The following is a 9,136-nucleotide window of genomic DNA, read 5'->3' on the forward strand; positions in this document are numbered from 1 at the left end:
TCCATTGGTGACATGCGGGCACTAATCTCATAACTTGGACTCTCCCTATCTACTAATTTTTCCCTTGCTATCTGTAAACATGCCTAAGTCTCCCCACTGCTTTAAAAAGCTTCACTGGACTTTATAATCCCCTCAAGCTATTATCCTATATCTCCTTTCCCTTTCTCAGCTAAGGAGTATGCTTAACACTCACAAGTAGTGATCCATTAGAGATGGTTTCAAGATGATGCAATAAAATCAGCAATTTTGCCAGGCTCTTCCCAAATCACCCCTCTAAACAACTTAAAAGAACATGTCAAACCAAATTCTGAGTGAGATAAATGATGAAAAATCAAGAGTCATTTTTCTTGCAGCCCAAGGCAGCTTAGGAAGACAGAAACAGAAGTCTGTGTACACTGGGGTGCGGCTTGGCCCAGAGCAAAATGTGGTAAAAATAACACTGGAAGTAGGCCTTGGACATTGTGGTCCCAACAGTAATGATGGCAGTACTGGGAGTGGCCAATGCCTGGAGTAGATGAGAAGACTGAACACCTAGTCAGAAAAATATTTTATGTAGCTTGCTTTGCTAGCACTGGGAACAAGATCAGGCCCCATTTGGCAACTCCATCACCTAATATCTAGTTCTAGATCCTAGTTCTGGAGCAGAGTAGGAGAGTTGTAGTCATGAGGAAGCAAGGGTAAGGACCTAGGTAAGGTCCAGAACTCGAACAAACCACAGATTACCCTACTCTGTAAGCTCTGAAAACTTACAGGTCCCCAAACCTACATGTAAAAACAGCAGGACATAAAAACCTGAAAGTTGAAATAATCATCTCCTCCAATCCCCAGAGGTGAGCAGAACCTAACTCTAATATAAAGTCCAATGTCAATAAATATTCTGGGAAAAAGAGCAAACAACAATAACAAAGGAACTTGATCATAAATACTGTAGTGACAGGAAAACTCAAACCTCAAACTCAGAAGAAGACAGTTACTTGAAAACACCTATAAGTAAAGCCTTAAATTAAAATGCAGATTGAACACAAGAAGAATCCTGGAAGAACTAAATAAAAAGATTTTTAAGGAGCAAATAAAAATATTTTAAAAATCAACTAACAGTGGCAGAGGAAAAATTGGAAAAAGAAATGAGAGTGATGTAAGAAAACTATGAAGAGACAATTAATTGCTTACTAAAAAAGGCACAAAAATTACCAAATAAAAGCACTAGTGGTCAAAACAAGATATTTCCATTCCACTGTTCCTCTCCTCTTCCCCTTGCCTTACATTTGATCATAGGTTCTTCTTTGTTTCCTTCCTTCCTTTCATTTTTCCTTCCTTCCTTCTTTCCCTCCATTTTCCCTGCTTTCCTTACTCTCCCATTCTCCCTTCTTTTTTCCCTTCCTTCCTTTCACTTTTAGCTATTACTTCTTCCCATTATTTCCTTGTTAGCTCTCACTTCTTTTTAAATTACATTTTATATTACTGATTTCATTTCTTCTAGATACTCTAGATACTTGTTCTTGTGATCAAACTATTCTTTTCTCCAAGCTCTAGATATTTGGACTTGTGTAGTTGTTCTGTTCCTCTGTATTTATCTCCTCTTGGTACATTCTCAATTCATAGTATTCATTGCATGTGGCAATTTTTCCATTTCTTTTTATCTGTAACCTCAGCTTCAGGATTTGAGCTTTGTGTTTGAGTCAGACTCTACTTTCTCTCATACTCTTTGGAGTGGGCAGGTCCTGCTTGATACTAAATTAGGTGACTAAGACTATACTGTGTTATCTGCGGGAATCCCTGGGTTGTGACTCAGTCCCCAGATATCTGATCTTGTATTTTGGCTTTGTTTTTTTCTCTCTCTCTCTTTTTCTTCTTTATATACTCCCAAACCTAGAGTTGAGCTCCTGTCCCCTGTTGTGACTCTACAGGTGTCAGTCAGATATTATCAATTGTGTTGGTCATTCTCAAGTGCTAACCTTGCTGTTTCTCCTACTGTGACTCAAGCGTGGGCTGTTTGGAAACTAATCTGCTTTGTCTTCGGCTCTGGGCTATTTGTAAGCCATGTCATCTGCCTAACTTGCCTGTTTTCCTATTCAGAGAATCCATAGGTTTCTAATAATCTCCTTTTTGTACAGTCTTAAAACGGATGGAGGAACCTATAGATGCTTTTCTTTGTTTTTCCCTAGCACTGTTTCTTCTGGTGCATTTTTTACAGCTTTTACAGAAATATTTATAAGCCATTTGGACTTACTAAGGTTCTATTATGCCATTACCTTAGCTGGAAGTCTGCCCTATACCAATTATAACTGATCAAGTTTTATTTGACTATGATCCATAGTCTATATGTTTATCTATAGATGTCTATGACCATAGACATTGTCTATGTACTGACCTTAATAGAGAGCTTATTTTAAAAAATATAATTGAGTGAAAGCATGCTACTTTCTCTGTCAATCACGCCTATGAATTAATTAAATAAGCATTTATTAAACATCTTTTGTGTTATGAGTATTCTGCTGGGTTCTGTGGACACAAAGAGAAAAACAAAACAGTTCCCACCATAAAGGACCTTTCATTCTGTTACAGGAAACACATATACATACATATAAGTTTTTAGAAAATATATACAATGCAATTTGGATGTGAACAGGAAGACATTAGCAGCTAGAGGTGATGGGTTAAGGAAGCAGAATAGACTGCTTATAGGGAGCAACACCAATTTCTAAGTGTTGGCCCAGAAGGAGATCATCAAGACTGCCTCCTAATTGTCTGGTAACAACCCTAATTGGGCTTTTAGGTGGTACAGTGAAAGAACACCAGAAGCTAAAATAAGGAAGACATCTTCTTGCGTTAAATGACTGAACAACTAAACTACTGTAACTGCAGACAGAATTCTTAGAAGAAAACCAAGAGTTTCCAGAATTCTGGCTTTATGTAATTTGAACCTACAAAGTGAAGGACAAGATCATAGCCACCCAATTTCCTTTCTATCCCAGCCTGATCCAAGCACTATAAGCTCCTGACTACATCAAAGGGATACCTGGATATTGTCCTAGATTTATAGGATCTGCCATCTGGGAGAAGGGGGGAGGAAGGAGGGGAAAAGTTGGAACAAAAGGTTTTGCAATTGTCAGTGTTGAAAAATTACCCATGTGTATATCTTGTAAATAAAAAGCTATAATAATAAAAAAGATTTATAGGATCACAGAGCTAAATGTGGAAGTAACCTTAAAGACCATCAAATCTGACTCCTTAATTTTACAGAGAAGGAATCTGAAGCCCAGATAGGTCAGGTGTTTTGCCCAGGGACATATAATGAATAACTATCTGAAGAAAGAATTGAACTCAGGTCTTGGATTCCAGGTTCAACATTCTCCCCTGACACCTGCTTGCCTTTTGTAACCTTCCCTCTCTCAATTGTATTCTCTTTCTATTGGGGAGTTGGGGTGGGGGTTGTTATGAAGTAAAAATTAATAGCAACCTATTCTATGACTGCCAGAAATATAATGGGACTTTGTTCATGGCAAGATCACCTTCCCTCAAAGTTCCCATTTGGCAGACTCCAGATACCTTCTTCTGGGAGAATAGATTCTGCCTACATGTGAATGGGAACAGCCTCTTTCCATTGGTTTCGTAGCTGGAACCATATGTGCCTTTAAATCTAAACAGAAGTACAACCACTCTTTCTAGTTCCATCCAGGGTTGAAGATCTTGTTTAGCAGAAGCATGGACACCATGCGGTAAGGTGGATGGGATAGGGAAGGCCTACCTTCCTCCTCACCCTATTGATGCTGTAGGCCCAAGAAATTTGTCCTATTTATTTCTAAGTGTAGACACAGCTGGATGAATGCCTGGCGTTTGACTTTCTTTTTTTTAATATTTTATTTTATTTTATTTTATTTTATAATAACTTTATATTGACAGAATCCATGCCAGGGTAATTTTTTTACAACATTATCCCTTGCACTCATTTCTGTTCCGATTTTTCTCCTCCCTCCCTCCACCCCCTCCCCTAGATAGCAAGCAGTCCTATATATGTTGGATATGTTGCAGTATATCCTAGATACAATATGTGTGTGCAGAACTGAACAGTTCTCTTGTTGTACAGGGAGAATTGGATTCAGAAGGTAAAAATAACCCAGGAAGAAAAACAAAACTGTAGATAGTTCACATTCGTTTCCCAGTGTTCTTTCTTTGGGTGTAGCTGCTTCTGTCCATCATTTATCAATTGAAACTCAGGTCTCTTTGTCAAAGAAATCCACTTCCATCAGAATACATCCTCATACAGTATTGTTGTTGAAGTATATAATGATCTCCTGGTTCTGCTCATTTCACTTAGCATCAGTTCATGTAAGTCTCGCCAGTCCTCTCTGTATTCATCCTGCTGGTCATTTCTTACAGAACAATAATATTCCATAACATTCATATACCACAATTTACCCAGCCATTCTCCAAGTGATGGGCATCCATTCAATTTCCAGTTTCTAGCCACTACAACTGCCACAAACATATTGGCACATACAGGTCCCTTTCCCTTCTTTAGTATCTCTTTGGGATATAAGCCCAGTAGAAACACTGCTGGGTCAAAGGGTATGCACAATTTGATAACTTTTTGGGCATAATTCCAGATTGCTCTGGAGTTTGACTTTCAAGCCATGAACTTGGATTCCAGGCCAGATGTTGCTGCCATCCTGAGATGGCAGCTTCCTGGGAAATAAGTCCAGGTGGGTTTGGACTTGAAATTCAGTGGCATTCTGCTATATAGGAATTTAGTTAAACTATGAACTCTAATGCAGTTTCCTTCCTCTGAGGCCTAAGGAGATATAGAGAAGAATATACTCCTGGATGCTGGAGGAAATCTTTGTTTTTTCTACAAGATCTCAGAACTAAATTTCCCTTTGTAAAAGCTATTCTGATTGTTAATTAGTTAAGTGGAACTGGATGCTAAGGACCCCCTAAAACTGAGGGGACACAATTAGGAGCTTGAGCTAATGGGAGAGACTAGACATCTCTATCCCCAACTTCTTAAGAGTACCAGAGAATCCTGGGGAAATGTAACACACCCCGACCTTTGGATAGTGGTGGCAGAGTAATCTATATTACACAAAGCTCTTTGAAAATACAAATCATGGGAGGTGGAGCCAAGTAAAAAAAAATCAAAAGGATAATTAATAGCTTCTATACAGAAAAAGAGCAGGTTTACAACCCAGAGGAGACTAATAGCAAACAGTCTCCAGACAATTCCCCAAAGAGGAATGTTACCTGTCCCCTTTTACATAATGCTGTCCTAGAAGAGACCATTAAAAGTCTCAAAAGAGAGTTAGAAGAAAAATGGGGCAAGGAAAGAGAAGTTTTGCAAGAAAGTAGCAACTTGCTGAAATATAAATTGGAAAAGGTAAAAAGTTCCCAGGAAGTGCAGGGAAACAGAATTTGTGAATTAGAAAAAGTAAAAAAAAATCAGGAATGTAAGAATTGTGAATTGGAAAAGATAAAGAATTCACTAGAAAGTAGGATTTGTGAATTGGAAAAAGAAAATAATTCACTAAAAAAAAATTAGTGAAATGGAAAAAAATTGGATAGAGCAAAACAACTCATTTAAATACTCAATTGGGCATATAAAAAAGGAAGTAAAAAAAAAGCTAATGAAGAAAATAACTCACTAAAATTCAGAACTGAACAAATAGAAACCAATGATTCATTGAGACAGCAAGAATCAGTCAAGCAAAACCAAAAAAATGATAAATTGGAAAAAACCATGAAATATCGACTTAGAAAAATGACAGACCTGGAAAATAGATCTAGGAGAATTAATCTGAGGATTATTGGACTTTCCGAAAATTATGATGAAAAAAGAGCCTAGATACTATTTTACAGGAAATCATTAAAGAGAACTGCTCAGAAGTAATAGAACCGGAAGGTAAAATAGGCATTGAAAGAATTCATCGAACACTTTCTAAAAAAGACCCTAAAATAAAAACTCCAAGGAATATTGTGGCCAAATTTCAGAACTATCAGATTAAGGAAAAAATATTACAAGCAGCCAGAAAAAAAAAAAACAATGCAAATACCAAGGTGCCACAATAAGGATCACCCAAGATCTGGCTGCCTCTACATTAAAGGATCAAAGGGCCTGGAATCTGATACTCTGAAAGGCAAAAGAACTTGGAATGCAGCCAAGAATAAACTACCCAGCTAAATTGAGCATTTTCTTCCAGGGAAGAAGATGGACATTTAATGAAACAGATGAATTCCATTTGTTTCTAAGGAAAAAAACAGAACTAAACAAAAAATTTGATCTCCAACCATAGAACTCAAGAGAAGCAGAAAAGGTAAAAGGAACTCTTGAGAATTGTATTTCTGTTGTGGATATACAAAAGATTACATGTATAATTTGATTTTACTGATATAACATAAAAAAGGGAAGTAGTTATGGAAAAGGGATAATGTCAAAAAAGGGGGAAAGGGGGAATAAAAAGAGGGAAACGACATCCCATGAAGAGGCAAAGGAAACTTATCATATCTGAGGGAATTCAGAGAGGGGGAGGAATATTGTGTGGATCTTACTCTCATCAGAGTTGGCTCAAAGAGAAAATAATTGACATACTTGTTTTATGGAAAATCTTCTCTCACCTCATTAAAAAGGGGGAGAGGAAAAGGGAAAAGGAAAAGAGTAATAAGGGAAGAGTACAATAAAGGGGAAGTGATTCAAAGTGGGGAGGGAGGTATCCTAAAGAGGGTAAGCGATACTAGGGAAGAAGGGAAGGAGGGCAAGAAAAAGAAAAGCATAATCTGGGGATATTAGGATGGCAGGAAATACAGAATTAGTCATTTTAACCGTAAATGTGAATAGGATGAACTCTCCCATAAAGAGGAGGCAGATAGCAGACTGGATCAAAAGTCAGAACCCTACAATAGGTTGTTTATAGGAAACACATTTAAAGCAGGGAGATCTCAACCTTGCACTCTCAGAATTAGACAAATCAAACCACAAAACAAATAAGAAAGAAATTAAAGAGGTAAATAAAATATTAGAAAAATTAGGCATGATAGATCTTTGGAGAAAATTGAATGGAGACAGAAAGGAATATACTTTCTTCTCAGCAGTTCATGGAATCTATACAAAAATTGACCACATATTAGGACATAAAAACCTCAAAATTAAATGCAGGAAGGCAGAAATAGTAAATGCTTACTTTTCAGATCATGATGCGATAAAAACTACAATCAACAAAAAGTTAGGGATAAATAGACCAAAAAGTAAGTGGAAACTAAATAATCTCATTTTAAAGAATGATTGGATGAAACAGCAAATTATAGACACAATTAATAATTTCACTCAAGATAATGAAAACGATGAGACATCACACCAAAATTTGTGGGATGCAGCCAAAGCAGTAATAAGAGGAAATTTTATATCCTTAGAATAAAATAGAGAAAAAGAAGATCAATGAATTTGGCCTGCAACTAAAAAAGCTAGAAAAAGACCAAATTAAAAATCCCCAATCAAATACTAAATTTGAAGTTCTGAAATTAAAAGGAGAAATTAATAATATTGAAAGTAAAAAAAAACTATTGAACTAATAAATAAAACTAAGAGTTGGTTTTATGAAAAAAAACAATAAAATAGATAAACTTTTGGTAAATCTGATTAGAAAAAGGAGAGAGGAAAATCAAATTAGTAGTCTTAAAAATGAAAAGGGAGAACTTTCCACCAATGAAGACGAAAGTAGAGAGATAATAAGGAGTTACTTTGCCCAACTTTATGCCAATAAATTTGATAACCTAAGTGAAATAAATGACTACCTCCAAAAATATAGGGGCCCCAGATTAACAGAGGAGGAAGTAAATTGCTTGAATAGTCCCATTTCAGAAAAAGAAATAGAACAAGCTATTAATCAACTCCCTAAGAAAAAATCCCCAGGACCAGAAGGATTTACATATGAATTCTACCAAACATTCAAAGAACAATTAGCCCCAATATTATATAAACTATTTGAGAAAATAGGGAATGAAGGAGTTCTACCAAATTCCTTTTATGACACAGACATGGTACTGATACCTAAATCAGGTAGGTTCAAAACAGAGAAAGAAAATTATAGACCAATCTCCCTAATGAATATTGATGCTAAAATCTTAAATAAGATATTAGCAAAAAGACTACAGAAAAGCATCCCCAGGATAATATACCATGATCAAGTAGGATTTATACTAGGAATGAATGCAAGGCAGATTCAATATTAAGAAAACTATCAGTATAATTGGCCATATTAATAACCAAATTAACAAAAACCATATGATCATCTCAGTATATCAAAAAGCATTTGATAAAATCCAACATCCATTTCTATTAAAAACACTTGAGAATATAGGAATAAATGAACTTTTCCTTAAAATAATCAGTAGCATCAATTTAAAACCATCAGTAAGCATCATATGTAATGGGGACAAACTGCAACCATTCCCAATAAGATCAGGCGTGAAACAAGGTTGCCCACTATCACCATTACTATTCAATATTGTATTAGAAATGTTAGCTTTGACAATAAGAATTGAGAAAGAGATTAAAGGAATTAGAGTAGGCAATGAGGAAACCAAATTATCACTCTTTGCAGATGATATGATGGTATACATAGAGAACCCCAGAGATTCTACTAAAAAGCTATTAGAAATAATCCACACCTTTAGCAAAGTTGCAGGATATAAAATAAACCCACATAAGTCATCAGCATTCTTATATATCACTAACAAAATCCAACAGTCAGAGTTACAAAGAGAAATTCCATTTTAAAGTATAAAATACTTAGGAATCTACCTGCCAAGAGAAAATCAGAAACTTTATGAGCAAAACTACAAAACACTTTCCACACAAACAAAGTCTGATCTAACCAATTGGAAAAATATTAAATGCTCTTGGATAGGGTGAGCAAATATAATAAAGATGGCAATACTACCTAATCTATTTGTTTAGTGCTATACCAATCAGACTCCCAAAAAACTATTTTAATGACCTAGAAAAAATAACAACAAAATTCATACGGAAAAACAAAAGGTCAAGAATTTCAAGGGAATTAATGAAAAAAAATCAAATGAAGGTGGCCTAGATGTACCAGATCTAAAATTATATTATAAAGCAGCAGTCACCAAAACCATTTAGTAT

This window comes from Antechinus flavipes, chromosome X (genome assembly GCF_016432865.1).
Source record: "Antechinus flavipes isolate AdamAnt ecotype Samford, QLD, Australia chromosome X, AdamAnt_v2, whole genome shotgun sequence".
NCBI classification, from domain to species: Eukaryota; Metazoa; Chordata; class Mammalia; order Dasyuromorphia; family Dasyuridae; genus Antechinus; species Antechinus flavipes.